This window comes from Colossoma macropomum, unplaced genomic scaffold (genome assembly GCF_904425465.1).
Source record: "Colossoma macropomum unplaced genomic scaffold, Colossoma_macropomum, whole genome shotgun sequence".
Classification (NCBI taxonomy): domain Eukaryota; kingdom Metazoa; phylum Chordata; class Actinopteri; order Characiformes; family Serrasalmidae; genus Colossoma; species Colossoma macropomum.
Window position 1 is genome coordinate 35858150 of NW_023494795.1, and position 19989 is coordinate 35878138.

Genomic DNA, 19989 nt, shown 5'->3' on the forward strand with positions numbered 1-19989 from the left:
TTAGCATAGAGCAGCTAAGTTAACTCGAACCTAAAGAGAAAGTTCCTCTAATATTCATCTATGGCCGGTGTGCAGTACTTTCTGTACAGATTAAGTGACCTGGTGGTTAACTACATTATGAAGTCACTGCCTTGTTTTTAATGTGGAAAGGACGTGGCTTCACTTGCGGACTGACGTTTCCCCATCAGGGAGCACTATTACCATGCAAGTTGCTGCAAATCTGCAGCAGAAGAAGCTCGTGAACGCATGTGTTTGCAGTAATGTTTATTATTTATGTATTTCTATAAGTACATAGTATATCACTGCTGTCATTTCTGTCATTTTTCTGTTTTTGAAATAATTTGAAAAAGACTGTTTTCCTTTATACTGTCTGTAAATTTTGTGATGATTGGACCAAAACAAACGGCCCAAAATTACTTGGAAAAACATCTGGTTCCATTGACTTACATTAAAAGTATAGTAGGTTTTTTCCTTCTCCTGTAAAGTTACCATTTTGGAGATACAGGGTTTTCTTCTGACAACATTTTATTCTGACAACATATTTAACCTAAAGAACCCTTGAAAAACCATAATTGTTCAGCATGTAGATTATACAAAGATCAGAGAAATAATCCTTTTGTAAATATTGAAGGACATGAAGTAACAATGTACTTTGTGCTGCCTACCCATTCTCGGCACTGCTGAGGCTTCAATATACCCTGCTATAGTGCTTTGTGCGCTATAGTTTGCAGCTGTATTTCACTGAGGCAGTTGCTAAGGCAGTTATCTGCCAAAGCGATGGACGCCTTCAACTGTAGCAGATAACCGAATGGATGCTTTTCAAGTCGTGCTACAACTAAAGTCCATCCCGAGCAACATTGGCCTTAATCACAGCGGTGGGAGCACCAGACCTTGGCCAGGGAATTCTGCAGAGAGTTCTGCCAGATATCCCTCATCATGCATAATGAATCTCCTCACTTAACCACAAACATCTCTTTCAATTCTCTTGCTGTACTTCACTCAAGGACTGGATGGAGAAGATAACACTTGGGCTAAGATAACCTTGGGAGCTGCAAGGAGGGGCCGCGGTCCAAAATAATCAGATCCGCCATCCCGAGGTGCCACAGTTAATCAGCGTTATTCAATTCAGGCCAATCCCTGCCCAATCTGCGAGAAACTCTTCTTTTTTGCCTGAATTAAGGGTGTTTTTCCTCTACTCTGAGCCTTGCTTAGAACTGTGAGGGCTTTAAACTGCTGTGAAGATGATGTAACAGAAAAGCAATGCCATTGATTACCAGCACCTCAGTATCCCTTTCACACTCATCAAATATGGCGTCGGATTAGTGGGTGTTCATTGATCCGGTTTTAGCTGCTTGCTAGCACATGGTTGTCCTTTAAATGCCAAATGCTCTAAATTCTACTGCAGATGTTCTTCTGAGCTTTTTTGGATACAATCATTAAAGTATGTGCTGTAAATTTCTTCTGTTTGAGTCCACTTGCAGTAAATAGGACAAACCTGAGTTTAATGCTATTTGTTGTGTTAAACAGTGTTGTGTAAAACACAACAAATGCTCAAAGCATTAAACCCCTCAGCCTTAACCCTGCACACACTTCACAATTTTATATTGCTTTCATGTTTTCATTCATCAAAGTTCTCTCACTACAGCACCCAGCATGCATTGTGCAAATACATTATACACAACAATTGGGAATCCCTGTGGTGTCGACCAATCCTGCCTGCTAGCCAAGCCACTGATCTATAGGCTTATAAATGCAACAATGCTACCCTTGGTGACTGAGGAAATTGCAAAGAAAACAGCAATTCTCTCTTTGCTTAGCACAAAAAGACTCCAGAGACCATTTTTTTGCCATTTCAGCCAGAGAATTTGGCAAACTGAAGTAACAAATCTAATCAACCAGGTAGCTACCTTGCTAACTTTTTGGCTGGTGGTCTTCCTTATCTGATGAGTCATTGCTGTCTTGAGATCCTTTCTCTCCATTGCATAAGATATTTGGCTGTAATATTAGCAATTAGTGCTGGTCTGGTGATGGTTTAGCAAACCACCAATGACCAGCATCTAAAGCACAACATATGCTAGTTTTGATGGTGATCAGCATATTCCATTACTGCTGACCAGCATACCTAGCATTCAACGTATTGCTGTTGCCGGAAGAGAACCTTGTATCTCCAAAATGAGAAGGAAAAAACAAACTCTACTTTTAATGTAAGTCAATAGAAGTCATTTTGGGTCAGTTCTTTTAGTCCATTCATTATGAAATTTACATACAATTTTCAGAAACTGAAAAACATCAAAATTGGACATACAAGGTTTTCTTCGTACGCTGGTTTTGCTGGTAAGCAGCCATGCTGATCTATGCGGGTTTTTCTAGCAGGGTGTTTTTAATCTCCCTTTTAATGGCAAAAAAGTTAACTTGCTGTTTAAGTGAATGCTAATACTCTTAAAAATAATGGTTCCTAAGTGGTTCTTGGCCATATAGTTCTTGGTTCTTGCACATATGGGTCTAGGATAATCTTTTAATCATGTAGAATGATTAAAATAATTTATCGTAACTAATCACATTATTTTATGCAGTTAATTGCAATTACTCACTTTTGTCTTATTTGCTCAAATTTTATCCTTTAAAAAGCAGCATGTTTTGTAATAGCTAATGGACAGAATACGCTTCTTCCAAATTTGTTTATTACTTTTAATAATCTATAATAATAATAACATTTTCCAAAACACAGTTCCAGATTTTCCTACTGCTCCATGATTCATGTCTTGTACTCATACTACTACACTATATTGGTTTCAAAAGGGAACTGGAGCTTAACACTTTGCCACTGCTTTTGTTCGTTTGTGGGTTGTGAACAGCTCTTTCACAAGCACTGTCAAGTGTAGTATACTAAAAAATGTAACATTACTGATATTGCTGATACTACTGCATCAGCAGTGTGTTTTGTTTAAGATTCAGCATCACTCAGTGATAAACTAATTCACCATGGCAGTAGCTGGCCATTTTACCCCTTAAGTCCCAGGCTTATTACATACTAAGGCTTATTATTCAGTAACCATAGAGACTTTAGTACAAACTGGCTGAGCTATTCTTAGGTTATAGAGGTGTGTAATAAAACTGCAGATGGGCCCTGGCCTTTCAAGGGCTTAAAAGCTGTATTTGAATGACAGAGCTACAGTCGTGGGCTCATAGCGCCAGTGTATCTTCAGGCTGGGGTCAAGCTAGATGAATTAGTTAATGGAATGAAAAAAAATACTAATGTCAAAGACATAAATGCTTCGATCTCTCCAATTTATATTTGATAACCAAAAGTCTTCCCAATTCTGTAACGGCACCTCCATGTTCTGCACATGGGGGGAAAAACTATAACCTACGCTACTAAATAGAGGCATCGCTGCTTCGTCAGTTGAGCTCCTAACGTGAGTTTCTCCTTCAGTAGACTCAGCAGCCTCAGTGGCAGTTTGGTTCATCTTTACTTGGCCGTGTTAATATTACTATCTCGCTACAAGATATTACGTTTTAATGCGCATGGTTGATATCTGAAAACATCTTCTTGTAGATGTTGGTGTAAAGCTGGTGTAAAGAAATGAATAACATGAAGACGGAGAACAGCAGCTTATTGAAAAAACCAAGGTGGCACCAACAAGAATGATAAAGGCTACCTAAAGAGGATGAGGACATATCTGAGCAGATGGGCTGTGAGAGATGCTGTCTTTAACTTTCTTAGCTAGCATTAGTTTGTAGCAGATTGACAGTCATGTTATGTCACATTTAAGTCCCACTCTGGCCCTGGTTATATATGTGCTGTTTTGTGTATTATTTGCATATTATTTGAATATTATACAATTCATTTTTAATCTGACCAACCACAGACATATTCAATTACCAAGCATAAATGCATGTGGTTAACATTTTTAGTTTACAGTCCAGATAGAAGTGATATGAAATGACCTGGGGTAAACATGTTCAGTGAAGGTCTTCCATGGCATTGCTCCAAAGCACCTTTTTAATAGTGGACTGTAAACCCTCAGTGGAAGACAAATTTAGTTCTCAATCTGTATTGAAAAACAGTGCAGCTCTTTTTGAAGCTTAAGAGCAGCTTGGGTCATGACCTTGCAAACTGGCAGCCTGTCAACTGAATTTCTTGTCTTTTCACCAAACAACAATGAGAGATGTTAGCTGTTATGATTGGAAAGGAAATCAATAATTCAAAGAACCATAGATGGTGTGGTGAATCTGATGCTTTTGATTGAGGGACACCAATGAATAACACTTGATGTGGTCCTTGAAGTCCAATATCCCTCACCTATATACAACCCACAACATGACCTATCTCTCTAAACAAAACAGAATCAATGCGTAAGAGATGCTTTGAAATGAACAAGGCTAACTAAGCCACATTTCTCCCCAGCTAGCCTCTTTTCTCCCTCTCCCCACTTTTTTGTCCTCCTGTTCTCCCTCTATTCCCGTTTCCGTAGTGATGGAGCAGAGGAGGGTTAGTGTGTACCCCAAGGCAGCTTTATAGTGGATAATAAAAAACTCAAATTACAGGGACCAGGATTAGCCTTAAATAAATAATTGGATTCTCCCATCTCTAGAAGAAGAAGTTCAAATTCAAATGGAGCGATTCCATCTACCCTTAGGGAAGATATGCAGCTCATCTGATATGGAGCCACACTGACACAGGAGAAAAAAAAGACACTCTATCCACCACTGGAATAACTTTGCAATGCTAAGATACAAAGCAGCCGTACTACCCTACATGAACTCTTAATGCGAGCACCTATATATTGAAATGGACCCTTTCTCTGTGCTGATATTGCATGGATGTTATCAACAAAAATATATATATATATATTATATGTATAAGCTGTCTGGTTTTCACAATACTCCTCTAGGAGTTGTAGATGTGGGCTTCAGGACACTACTAAACCTTGTACTGACAAAATATTGAGTTTTTTTCTTAGTAATAATGGAACCATCCTCAGGTTAACCCTTTAAAATGCAAGCTTATTGTTCAGTTATAAAGCTTAAGATTTATGATTCACTAGCTGCTAAAACCAGAAAATAAATACTTTGGTATGGAACTACTATGTAAATAATTTAGTTATGGAAGTTAATTGAAGTTAGGATCAATTTTCCTAAAAGTATCTTGGTATGAAGATCATCTTAACTGGTAAAGAGAGTGTTAAGTGTGATGCTCACTCTACCATTTCAGATTCATCTGTGTGAAGATGCTTTTGGGAGACCAAGACTAGTGAAAGACTTTTAAGATCAACAATATCTACATTTACATGCACACAGATAGTCCGGGTAATTTGTTATTTACTCTAAGAAACTCAACTGAACCAAGACATTTACACAAGAAGCAATTCTTTATAGTCCCATTTACATAGTCTGACTTAACCCTTAACTCTTTAAGATCACAGTGAAATTGTGTTCATTTTGTAAATGTTAGGGTCCTGTGAGTATTTTGGGCCTAAACAGGCATTTTCCATGGAGCTTATTTTAAGAAAAAACAGTTTTGTTTCAGGATTGTTCAGCCCACTGAGCAGTCTTTCAGCACAGACTGCTGCTGTTGCCCTGAGATACTGGGGCTGGGTGAAATGGTTCACCAAAGACTTAGAAGGGAATTCCACCAACTTTTCAAAATGTCTGCATAATTCAGTGGTTGAGATATAAAATCATTCAGAGTGGTTTAACTCAGATTTCTTTACAGTAGTGGTGGTAAGAACCAGGGCTTGTGAAGTCTACAACACAAATATTGCCATTTTATTTACTATCCAAAACCACCAGTGAACCTATATGTGTCTTGTGAGTTTTAGATATGAGTTTATGTATATTCTAAGTTTATATATATATTATGTTTGTAATGTTGAAGATGGTAAAATAGTGTAAAATCTTTGAAAAAAAAATTCTTTGGTGACTATTTTGCTCCACCATGAAGAAATTAAAATGAGTTGATTTAAGTTGATACGTTGAAAACATGTTTTAGGCCCAAATGTTATCACAAATCTACTGGTAAACAATGTCTCAGACATCAAGCAGCATATTTCATGTAATAGCTTTCTGTGAGGGAGCTTTTAGAGCTTCAGACGTCTGGTTCCTATCACTACCACTGTGAACCATACTGACTTTGTAAGTTTCTCTAGAACATAGCATTTCACACAAAACCACTCTGATTGATTTTGTTTACATCTCAACCACTGAATTATGCAGAAATTTTAAAAACTTGGTGGAGTTTCCCTTTAAGCAGACAGAAACTGAACCCCTTGTCACCCCATTTACTTGAATAGGCATGCACCATCTTGGTTTACCTTATATATACTCTAACAATGTTAATGAAACTGATTGTCCACCTAGTGTCAAACCTACCAGCCATTACAAAATCCAGGAATGGAAACTGGATTCAAGGTCAGAAAGACCCCTGTAAGTGTTAAAATCCAAATGTGTCTTGGATAGTCCAACCAACTTCAGCCTGCTAAGCTACGCTCAGGTTGACTAAGAGACTGCAGAAATGTATATCTTAGCAAGTGAAATTATCTTAAAACTAGTCAATATGTGAGGTTATCTCATTATATTGGCAGATAATGTTGCTGGTTTCAAGCATATTTTTTACAACAAGCAAAATTATCATAGAGAGATAATTTGCCTTACAAAAATCTTAACACAAGTAAAAATGTCTATTAGTTAGTCTTATAATATTCAAACCACAATCTTAAAATGCGAAATATTACATAAATTGACTGGATATCAGACAATTTCACTTGCCAAGATACAATTGTTTGCACTGAACTGTACTGTTTACATGACCATATCTAATGAACCACTGGGTCTGCATGGAAATGTAGTTAATGAAGTCAGTTTTTTTACTGTAATTTACAAGTAATGGTTAAATTCCTTGTGGCCATTGTGTCCCAGCTTCCATTCTTTGCATACGTCTTACTACACACTGAAATATATCACCTACACAAGACACCAAAATGCTAGACTATTACGTTAAATAACGGCTAAAGCTTTTTCATTCACAATAGACCAATCTACTGTAGACTCCAGTGCGGTTAGTTTGTAATATGGATTAAGAACCAGAAAAAAGGTGAATGAACTGACGGTAAGCCTGCTGCCTGATGATTCTTGTTCGGAGTCGGGGTCGGCAGACTTTGCACTTTTACTGATTCAGCTGTAGTCAAGTGGAAAATTAAACAAAAACGGGCCGCGGCGCTGGCTGCAGATGCCGTCAGGCAACATTTCGACTTCTTCAAGAAAGGGGAATCAAATGCTCATTTACCCAATTGACTTCTATTAAACTGTACTTTCCTTTTGTCAGAGCGTATTTTGGATTTTGGTGGATTTATCAAACCCCCAACCAAGAGACAGCACAATGGCACACTCGGAATACATTACTGTAAATGTCATCTACCTACGCAGATGCTTCTCCAGAACATAATCTTCATAACTATGGACCTTCCCACATCCTTCCGCAGCTGGACTGGGGCCTTTACCATTTGCATTTAACATAATGTAATACTGATGATAATGGTAATGTATGCAACAACTGCTGTGTGTCTTTAATTATATATATTAAAATGTATTGTAAAAGTGGCAAATATGGGACATATGCATAATGTATGATTATTATATCACACATATATACTGTTTGTACGTATGTCTGATATATGGATCATGCACTGTAAAATGTTCTGTGCTGTAAGTTTAATTTTAGATCTGGGAATATGAAATTAATTATCTTGTTTTAAAAGTTATTTGTTAGTTTCTACCTTTTCATGGTTGACATGGTATATTCTTAAACTGAGTCATACCTCAATTGATCAGGAAATCTTAAAATTGAGTAATTTACTGGTAAAACAAGCTACATTAGGTAGAATACTAATCTGTACCATTCTCTTTCACTAAAAAAAAAATAAAAAATCAAGATTCAGTGACACAAGTTTGATTGCTTGATTTATGAATCACACATTAGACATATTGAAGAACATAAATAAATAAATAAATAAACATTTTCATTTACTGGCAATTGCCTAACATGCTTCATCTACAAGGAAATGAAAGGACACTGTGCTGGACACATTTTCAGTGCTCAAACTTAGGTGACCCCAGCTTCTTAGAAATGTATTGCTCTTTATCTTTCTGTTTTTCAGTCTTTCAGTCATTTCTTGTCATGCACCTGTGCCTGACTTGGCGAGCTAGGACTTCCAGGATTTTTCATTCTCTGTTATCGACTATAGTTTTATTTCCTTTAGACATCTTTTCTCTTCGATGTTTATAAATATGGCTTTAGGCCTATCTACTTCAACATCAGCCAACTTGTTTCAGGTAACAGCATAATCACACACCGCTAGCACTGAGTAATTTCCTCTTAAATTACTGATTTATTTTCTTGCTCCTTAGCCTTTATTTTTTCAGTGTGCTGAATTTAAGAATGCAGAAAATTAAGTTGAAGTTGAATTAAGAATTATTTATCGGTATTCACTGTATTTCCTTTATTACTGTCAGAACTCAAAGAACTGAATCAGAAAACCAGCATTTTCTACTTCTTTCAAAGCTTTGAACACTTATCAGTGGCTACATACTTCTAAACTGGAATCAACTTATTTTAAGATTTCTTGTCAAGTTATTTTGGTGCATGGACAGATAATTTAATTAGTATTAAGTCATTTTCTCCTCAAATGAAATGTTTACTTCTTATATTTTAGCTAATCTGTTTTGCAGTTTACTTATATGTCTGATACAGTTAGCATATAAGTAATATGCCATCCATATAGGAAGGTTTTTATCAAATATTGTTTAATGTATGTGTTATGGCATGTTAAGGCTGAAATATGTCTCTTATTTGAAAATAGCCACTTTCAAATAAGTTAGCATATATGTCACATATATGCACGTTACTAATATAAGTTGGATATCCGTAGATACTAATATATGTCACATATTTAAACCCATATATTCTCATGTATATGATTTCCATGTAGGGAGTAGTGGTACACACTGAAAAGTGAGTGCAGAAGGGTACTGTAGTGTCACTGTTCGAAAGCCTGTTACTGCACGAGTACTAGCCTACTAAACAAGGGATTGTGGGTTTGAGTCTTGTCTGGGGTACTGAAGCACATAATACTTACCTCAATGGATTGAAGTCATTTTCTGCCACAAACATCTAACATAAAATTGCTCTTTCCTAAGCAACTGCGTACAATGGAACATCTAGGCTGGGTTTATACAAAATCTATCTAGTGTAGATGTCAGATTCTCCTCCCCACAGTGGAATCTTAGGTTGTAGTAGTTGACTGGCAATAGTGAGTAACCAAAAATAAACATTGCAAACCACAAGAATTATTAAGCATCAAATGATGTCCTGTCCTAGCTGCTGGTTCTGGAATCCTAGGTTAGCTATGCTATTTCCTAGTATACTACTAGCTAGCTAGCTAGCATAATAGATGACTGTGGAAATGGTGAGTAAACAAAAGTTCAGCATTGCAAATTTTAAGTCTCAAAACCTGTAGTGTAGTGTAGCTGCTTGACTGTTTCTCCTGACTGAACTTTTGAACTTCAAGTATTAGACTACGTACCTAGCTACCTGGACATACTACCTACCAAGCTAGCTAACAAAGTTGACTGGTAATGATGTAACTAATGATTAATACTACAAGCGTCAAGTATTATTAAGTATGAACAAATGTAGCTGCTTGTTTCTCCCAGTTGTGTAATCTTAGGTAAGCGATATTACTCTTAGTGTACTACATAGCTAGCTAGCTAATTCATAATCTCTCTTCACTCACTGCTTATAGAAAGCCTAGAAACAGTAGGTGCTGCGTGGGAGATAACAGGTTTGTGTAATGATGCAGGGCTTATCTGCGCAACTGAGTCTACCAGTGATCATGTATTACGTGTGTTCCAGTGTGTGTGTGAATTTGTGTATCTTCAAGTTATAATTTTCTGTAATGGTGAGTAAACAAAGTTCAGTAGTGTTATTAAGTGCAGTGTATAGTTGCCTGTTTCTCCTGATTGTGGGAATGTAGCTGAGCTATACTAGCTATAACATACTACCTGCCTAGCTAGCAGTTGACTGGTAATAGTGAGTAAACAAAGTTCAATATGGAAACTTCAACAGATACTATCTACCTAGCTACCTGGACAAACTACCTACCAAGCTAGCTAGCAATGCTGACTGGTAATGATGTAATTAATGATTAATACTGCAAACGTTAAGTATTATTAAGTATAACACATGTAGCTGCTTGTTTCTAATCTTAGGTAAGCAGTGTTACTCCTAGTTTACTACCTAGCTAGCTAGCACAATACGTGATTGTGGTACTGGTGAGTAAACAAAGTTCAATAGTATTATTATGTGTGATGTATAGCTGCCTGTTTCTCCTGATCGTGGGAACTAAACAAAGTTCAAGCACACTATCTGTCTAGCTAGCTAGCATAGAAGTTGACCGTGGTAATGGTAAGTACCCAAAGTTCAATATTGTGCACTTAAGTATTATTAAGTATCAATACATGAAGCCTTCATTATCAAGAGTGACTTTACCACTAGTTGGTGGTTGTCATACTCACTGTAGCGATGTCTCTGGGACAAAATGTAACCAGGCCCCCTAAAATGAAATCCTGGCTATCCGTTGTTCTACAGGACATATTATTTAGGTGAAGCTTTGATGAGTTTTTTCATGGTTCAAGCACTTGCAAAATGAGGATGATTTGTGTAGATCAAAGAGACCACTGCAGAGTGGACGTGATGCAAACTTAGATCAAACTGCTGACCTCTACAGCTGCAACTGCAGTCACCCGGGACTTGCATGCTCACACAGGGGGGGAGAGGAGAAAATGGTACTGGCTGCAATTAGCCCGGTGGCAAAGCAGCAGCGGAGGAGAGAAATTGCGCTATCACACTCAATCTCTCTTCACTTGCTCCTTATAGAAAGCCTAGAAACTGTAGGTGCTGCGTGGGAGATAACAGGTTTGTGTAATGATGCAGGGCTTATCTGCGCGACTGAGTCTACCAGTGATCATGTATTACGCGTGTTCCTGTGTGTGTGTGAGTTTGTGTATCTTCAAGTTATAATTTTCTGTGAGAGCGTGTGTGCAATGATGCCTCCCTTTAATTTTTCTTTTATGGGGCGAAGTGAAGCCTATGCTATCCCGCTGCTCGGTGTTCTGAGTAAATGAGGGGTTGAGGACAGTAATGGCAGGGACACACAGCTGAAGAGAGCTGAACTCGATTAGATTCGAGTTTCTTTTCACACTCCTTTTACATGCCCTCTCGCCATGGGTAGACGCTCTTGGTGTAATGAGTTGGTCTTTGCTGGAGGCTGTCACAACAAATCTGTAGTTCTACAATATTACCTAGAGCAGTAGTTCTCAGACTCGGTCTAAGGCCCCTTTGTAAAGCGCCACTGCACCAACCCAAGAACCTCATCCTAAGGCCTATACAATATGTGTAATGCTCTACCTTATGAACTTCATTGTTTTTTTGTAAATGTATGCTCATACTGAAATTGATATATTCAGAAACTGATACATTGTAAAATGTTCAGAAAAAACATCTTAAACAGGTGATGCAGTCATTCTTGGGAATAAAAAGAGCATCCAGGACAAGCAGAGCCCTTTATGAGCAAGAATAAGCAGAGGCTCACCACTTTGCCAAAAATGCATCAATTAAAAATCTAACAGTTTAAGAATAAAGTTCTTCAGTCAGCGATTACAAAGCTTCAGGGAATCCTGAGAAATCTCTGTACATGAAGGGCAAAGCTGAAATGACTGTGGCCTTCGAACCCTCAGACGGCACTGCATTACAAACTGGCATGCTTCTGTGATGGGTATCACCACATGAGCTCTGGAATACTTTGATAAACCGTTGTCAATATACACTGTCCGTCACTGCATCCACAAATGCAAATTAAAACAGTACTATGCCCAGTGATAGCCATGTTAACAGCATCCAGAAACACTGCCAAATTCTCTGGGCTCCTCTGAAGTGGACTGATGAACAGTGGAAAGTATTGTTGTCTGACGAGTCAACTGTTTGTTTTTGGATGTTGTGTTCTCTAGGTTGAAGAAAAAAAAGATCATCCAGGTTGAACACAGACACACATCCTCTAAACCACTTATCCTTCTGGGTCGCGGTGGGGTGCTGGAGCCTATCCCAGCCGTCATTGGGCGGAAGGCAGGATACACCCTGGACAGGCCACGAATCCATCGCAGGGCAGACAGACGGACATACACATTCACACTCACACCTACGGGCAATTCAGCATGTCCAATCAGCCTGACTGCATGTTTTTGGACTGTGGGAGGAAACCGGAGTACCCGGAGGAAACCCACGCAGACACGGGGAGAACAGGCAAACTCCACACAGGAATGACCCTGGTTGCCCGGCTGGGAATCGAACCCAGGCCATTCTTGCTGTGAGGCGACAGAGCTACCCACTGCGCCCCAGGTTGAACAGAATTCACTAATCACTGCTTTCTGTTTTTATTAGCATTTCCACATACTGACCCAACTTTTTAGGAATTAGGTTTGCATTTATACTTTTTTTTCAGACGAGTTGTGATAAGTTTTTTTAACACTCTGGAAACTCGAAGAGGGAAAGGAAAACTGATTCTTTGAGTAACAGTGATGATAAATTTATCCTTTTTCTTTTATGTACTGCAATTAAAAGGCACAAACACACTGGGTATACCCTATTCTACACAAAAGGCCAGTGTAACAAAGTTTCCACATGCATAGTGTATATCCCAGTGTGTAGTGGTATGATTAAACGTTGCATATAGGCTGGAGAGAAAGATGTTATCCTTTGGAAAGAAATTAGCTAGTTGACCACAAAAAAAGACCACTCAGTGAACTTCTTTAGGTAATGTTTACCACTGAGAATTATTTTTTTTGTTTGAGATTTGTCAGTCATCTATTCAACTGGGCTGTACAACAAATTTAGTAGCACAAAGGAAGCAGACTGAGGCTTACATTTATAAGCATTTACTCAATCATCTAAAACTGAAGGGAAATCTTTTAGCTACTGTCAGTTAAATTGGTAGATGATACTAATGAGAGACAGGTCTGGGCTGCAGGCAGTCTAGTCTAGTGCTTGCCCTCTCTTACTACAAAGCCATGCTGCTATAACATGTGCAGAATGTGGCTTGGCATTGTCTTGCTGAAACAAGCATGGATGTCCCTGAAAAAGATGTTGTCTAGATGGCAGCATATGTTACTCCGAAGTTCATATGTACCCCTCAGCATTCATGGTGCCTTCACAGTTATGCAAGGTACTCACTAACACATGACAGATGTGGGCTTTTGAACTTGGTAAAAATTAGGATGGTCTTTGGCTTGGAAAATACAATGTCCATTATTTCCAAAAACAATTTTAAGGGAGGGCCACAGCACACGTTTCCACAGTTTGTAGAGAAATAATGTCTTGGATTTCTTTACAACGGCAGTTATAGAAACTAGGGTTTTTGATGTCTGCAACACAAATATAGCCATTTTATTCACAATTGACATGACTGTTGAGCCTACGTGTGTCTTCTGAGTTTCTGTATGTAATGTTGACAGTAATAACAGTAATATAGTGGCAAATCTAAAAAAAAAAATTACCTTACATCTTACCCTGTGAATGGGTTAAAAATTATATTTGAGGCCAAAACTTTATCTCAAAACTATTGTAAAACAATGTCTTCTGCATCAGGCAGCGTACTTATAATCATGTAATCACTTTCTTCAAGCGAGCTTTTAGAGGAGTTAAACATTTTAGACATCTGGTTCCTATCACCACCACTGTAAACTATTCTGACTTGGCAAGTTTCTGGAACAGAGCATTTTACACCAAGCCACTTTCAATGACTTTGTTTACATCTTAACCATTTAATTATGCAGAACTTTTGAAATGTTGCCCTTTAAACTGAAAAGCTACTGTTCTCTCTCCCTGTGTGTGTTTGTGTACATGCATATTTAGAACAGAAATGACACTGCACCAGGCCAAAATGATAAATACACAGAATGGAGCAGGCCATCGCCTTGTTTTACTGCTTCAGTGCAATTACCAATAGCAGCAGTCCAATATCACCAATACATATACAATATTAGAAAAACACCCACCCCCCCACAAACACACACACACACACACACACACACACACACACACAGCAGCAGCAGCGGCTCAAAGACAAACCCATTTCCCCTCTGAATTGGGAGAGTGTGAAGTGCTAACTCGGCAAAACAGAGTGGAGTAGAAGTACAGAGGCTATAAATTAAACTTTAGGCATGGAAATCTCGTTTAAAACCAAATTACTTTTCAAACAAACGAGCACACGCGCGCACGTGCGCACATACACGCACCCACACGCACAAATCTTCTCACAGTCTGTTGCACCCAACAATATAAATCTATCCAATCTCCTGTCGCCAGCTTTTAAACAAGGTGCAAGCATGCACACACATGCCCGTGTATAGACACACACACACACACACACACACACATTTAAATCAATAAAACCCAAAAAGTAATTAGTTTGTTTCACTTGCCATGGTTGCTTTGCATTCATGCATTGTTTAGCATCTAAATGTGAGGCGGTAAGTGGATGGTGTAATAAAAGTCCAGGTACACTGAGCTGATTTTGTTCTGAAGCAGCAATTCACCTCTGCCTTCCATCTACTACATCCTCTATCTAAAACTCATGATGCTACCGTGGCCAAACGTGACTTTTAGATCAGGAATCACACAAATTAGCATCTTTGTCTTTGCAGTGTAGCCTGCTAATTGGCTGATGTTGTGTTTCCACACAGTCTTTCTTCTTATATAGGCTTTCAAGGAAAAAATTGCCCTTAATTAATGATGCTAGTACAAATGAGTGCTATGAGAGTGCTAACAGGTCCCCATTAGCTTTCATTCAGTATTAGCCACATTAGCATTTAAGGTATTGCCAGAAATTTGTACTAATTTATTCACACTCATTTAAACCAGTCATTTGAACAAGTGTGGATACCACATTTGTGTATTTAAGCTGAAGAGGAAATATTTTAGCATGATTTGAACTTGATGAAAAGTTGTTATCTTGTTTCATAGAAAGAAAAAACACAATTTACATTTTTGTCATGTCTTTAATTACTTGACATTAAAACAAATGAATAAAAGCAGAAGTGCAGACTCAAAGTTGTTAATACAAAATGTACATAATATAAGAGAGTCAGTGACTCAGACTCAAGTCATAATTGTGTCTCAAATTGAATGACAAATCTAGCAAAGTTGTGATATGTTTGTTTTTAGTAACTAAAGTGTTTAGATGACATCTAAACAATAAGAGCAGTGTCCACTGGGCAGTGTGGTACAGTATAATATGGTTACAAATCTGAACCTAGAACTATTCCTAGGGTTGTCGACTAGCTGTGTCTTTTTCCTACCGCAAAAGTAGGCAGAGCTTGCTTTAGCTCGTGTAATCAAATGATTTCACACAAATCTATGGTGCGTTCCAACTGGGAGGCAGCTGTCTAAGTTGGCAACATTTTAAGGCAGCATTTGTGCGCTCCTGAGACAGAGTCCTGAGTCTTCTAAGGTGCCTTATTTTGACCAAATCTGAAGGCAGCATCACATGTATACTTTTCAGCGAAGGCAATCACACAATACTGTTCACCAGCCAAGAGTTCCATCGCTTCAGTTTGATAAACATGGTGGATGAAGCAGCCGTTTTTGGCCTACCGAGGAGTTCACAAATGTAATGTGGGGAAAACATGGCAAAACCAGTGCTACAGACTGACGTTCCCCCTGAACAATGAAAAATACTTCAACTTACTGGACGACGTAGAAGTTCAGAAATATATATTTTTTTTAAAGTAAATACCACAAATGCTTATTTTTGCAGCTCTGCTTGTGTAGTATCACTATCCTTACCACAGCCACAACAGTGTTATGGTGAATGGTGACAGCTAAATCAGATAAGAATGCATAAAATAAAATGCATATTAGCCAGCTTAACAGATTGTGTGCGATCCTTTTTTTATGAGTGCATTTTGTACAAAATTATATATAGTTTTTATCCTTTGTGTGTTAGAAATACAGCAGGTTCATTAAGGTGGATGAGGATAGTGAATGAATTGAAATCATTCACAAACTAGTAGTGACGATGATCTGTATTTATCTGGGGTGCAGAGTCGAGTATATCGTGACAGATGTGACTCCTTAAAGAAGCCTGTTCTTCATACACAAATTTCCACAACAGTGTCACTGCAGGAAAGCAGCTGCTGCAGGTTTGGGAGTCATCCTTATTGACTGAGGTGAGTGTAAGCTAACCAGCGACTGAGAGTAAACAGCTAAAATGTGTACAGTACAGTGAAAGTTATGACGTATGAGCAGCACTGTCCCAAATGCGATGCCTGCTAAGGTTCCTTTTTGGTTAAAATGCTGCCCAAAGACAGAGGTGCCTGTAAAAGCAGTGACTAGTTAGGCAGCTGCCTCCCGAATGAAACGCACTACTACTGTTAATGGTAAACACAGACAACAGTAGCAACACTGAAGTCACAGATAGCAATTCTAGCTCTTTTGCGATCATCTGTCTCTGGTACTGGCTTGGCAACAAGAAGGTTAACCAAATTCATGGGGTACACAGGTATGGTATATCTCACTTGGCTGCGGAAATCACACCAAAATGCCTGATAACGGATTTGTAACTGTACTGTACCGTACAAAAAAAAACATCCTAAGGGTCAAACTTCCTTATCAAGATTGCTACTGTCAATGAAAAACCATCTCATTTGCTGTTCACTCTCTATTTATAAACGTTTTGTGTTGAGGCAAGGCTTTATCATTTCTTACTGTAAGTATCAAAAACATTAATATTGAGCAACTGCCTACTTGTAGCAAGCGTAAAGACATACTGTGCTTATATGCTATAAGCGCCCTTAGAAAAAAGAAGGGGTTCATTGAGTTTATCCTCCCCATGAGGGCTAAAATGTATGCAGCGCTGCTTCTGAACACACATGACATATGCGTCAAGCTGCTATAAGTAAAGTAGATTATTATTCTCAACCTCTTTCGCCTCGCCTTGAATAAAGAGAGGGAAACGCATGTCTCGGAAGCCCTCACAGGTGCTCTTGAAGTATTTCAGCACATTACAATTAGATAGGAATGCTTTTGTGTTGTCTCATGTTTGCATTGTTCTCCTTCTTCTCATGGCGGTGTGATAAAGGCTGTAGGAGCCACCAGGTGAGGAGGGGCAGCCAAGCATTTGGCAGCCAATGTATTACAAACGAAGTCCCCTCCATCGCACACACATACACACCATCTGAATCATAACCAACAGCGCACCCAAACACACTTGCAGCAAATCATAACCAACTATCTGCAAAGAACAGCCTCAGGGACAATCTGCGCATCTTCAAAGACCAACCATTCTCTGGGCTATCTAAAAGCTCCATCAGCCATTGATTTTCAGCCTTTTGATGCAATTTTAAAAGCGAGCGTAGCCGCACACAATAGCACTCTGAACTCCAGAACCTCCAGGTCCAGCAGAAAGACAGAGAAATAAGGCGACAGTTTTATGCAAATTGGTCTTGATCTTGGAGCCATGCCACAACATCTCAAATCATCCATTCCAGCCATTCGTCCATCTATTGATACATCCATCCAGACATACGTCCATCCATCAAGCACTGTCTCGAATGGCTTCTATCAGCAGACATTTGAATACATTATTTTTCATCATCTCCCTGCCCTTCCTGCTCTTTCCTCGGCACTTAGTGCAGTTGAGTCATTGAAAATGCATCGGCTGAGTCGAGTCCATTTCTGCATGTCTGGAGTCCTCTCAAGGAACATGTGGCTCTTAGCGAGAGAACATACACACAAACCCACACACAGTGTGGGCTGAAAGAAGGACATTTGAATATGTAATTGTGCGAGAGTGCATGCGAGATTCGAACACAGCTCTGAGAAGCCGCTCTGGAGCGCACTATTGGATGACTACAAACGGCAGCTGTGAGACAAAAGAAAAAAGGCTGATCTGAGGGATCCGTGATGGAACGTTTCACGGCGAATAAATGTGGAATGAAAAGCACAAAGTAATGCCTCAAATCTCAGAGGAAGTGTACGTTTCTTAACGCTGAGCTTGAGCTCATGAAACGTCTTCTTCACATTTCAGGCTCTTCGTGAAGAATCGTTATATAGACAGTAGGAGTGTGGGGGCTATGAGAGTAATCTTCACTGAGTTGGAAACAAACAAGGCTCATAATGTTCTTTAACACTGTCAGAAAGCTGTAACATCAGAATAATGCGATTCACTGTCGGCAGCATGACCCTTTTGTGCTGTTTACTGTTTTAAAGGAATACTCCTGTTTTTTAACCTATCTGCATCTGCCAACAGACAACAACTGGGGATTAACTGTGGCAAATATGAGTTACAAATATGCTCACTTCCTCCAGGAAAGTGAATGTACTGTATCTTCAAAACTCATTTAAAGGGCACAATTGGACCTTGAGGACCTTGTTATTTTGGAGGGTACATTTACATTGTTTGTACCTTGGTAACTAAATGTTACCACGACAGTATCCTTTTTCTGACAGTGCAAGCTTTCTTAAACATCGGCTAAGATCCCATTCAGTCTAATGAGCCGTTCTAGTGCACAGGTCAGTTTGTGCCAAAAAATCCAAATTTAGAATGTATCGTTAACTTCGAATATTTTGTATGTATGTGAAGGTGTGAAGGTCACACTGTAGGTTGAGTGTAGTTTTTGTTGTGTACTTGAGCCAAAATAAGCATGCCTTCATTAGTGTCACAGCCCCCCCGCCTCCTGGTGATCAGCAGTTCTTCCTTCCTCCTAATCATTCCTCACACCTGGATAGGATTATTGGATCATTTGTTTATGTACACATACTGGATTCACAGGGACTGTAGTTGTGAAGCCTTACACTCCATGTATCTGGTTCTTTGCCATTTTTCCTTGTTTACTGTCATCAGCAATGCACCAATAACACTTTTTCCCTTCCGATACCAATACCTGATCCTTAAGTGTTGGCCTATACCGAGTACCAATATCAATACTTTCTCTATCTAACCTAACTTGTTCATAAGTCCTGATACATACACTCTCAGAAAAAAAGAGTACTAAACTGACACTGGGGCGGTACCCCTCTAGTCACTGGGGTGGTACTCTCAAGGGTACATCTCACTACCTTCAGTCAGTGAACATAATTGTACCATAATCCTTTGAAATTATATTTATAAATTGAAAAACATTAGGTTATGAAAAAGGTACAAATACATACTTTTTCACCTAGGAAAAACGTCCATCAGGCTCTGCTGGAGCTCTATAAATCACGTTATTCATGCTGTCAGTAGCAGCTGTTCAGTGGATTTCTCAGCTAGATGGAAGCACCGGGCCACAAGACCATGCCGCTGTCTGATGCATCTGATGGACAGAGGCACACTGCAGGTGGGGCTAGTAGACACACTAGTCTGGCTAGCAGACTGCTATACTAAATGTTAAATCAAGGGCAAAGTCAATCATTACCCAAAGAGACAGGCAGTTCCTTCCATATGCCTCTCTAATGTTCGCTCCCTCAATAACTACCTGGACTAACATTACCTTGGACTGTAACTGACTACACAGCAGACATAAGTGATTACTGAAAGAATCGGCTCAAAAATTCAGCTAAATGGCTAAGATTAGCAAGTTTTACTCTGTTAGCTAACAGTGTTATCTGGCATATTTGTGTTACACCAGTGAAGGGAGAATTCCAATTGGTATACCACCAACTACAATTGCCTTCCCATGAAATACTGGTGTTACAATTGTTTTGGAATGAGCATTTTTACTGCTGCTTGTGAACTTACAGAGCTGACATGTTAAATTCACTCTACTGACGCTCATGCATGAGTCACTTAGCAGAGCCTGTGCACATCAGAATTTGCTTTGCACTGCATTTAAGTGGTAGTACTGGCAGAGATACCTATTGGTATGAGTGAAATACTAATTATCATTTTTAGTCTTCTC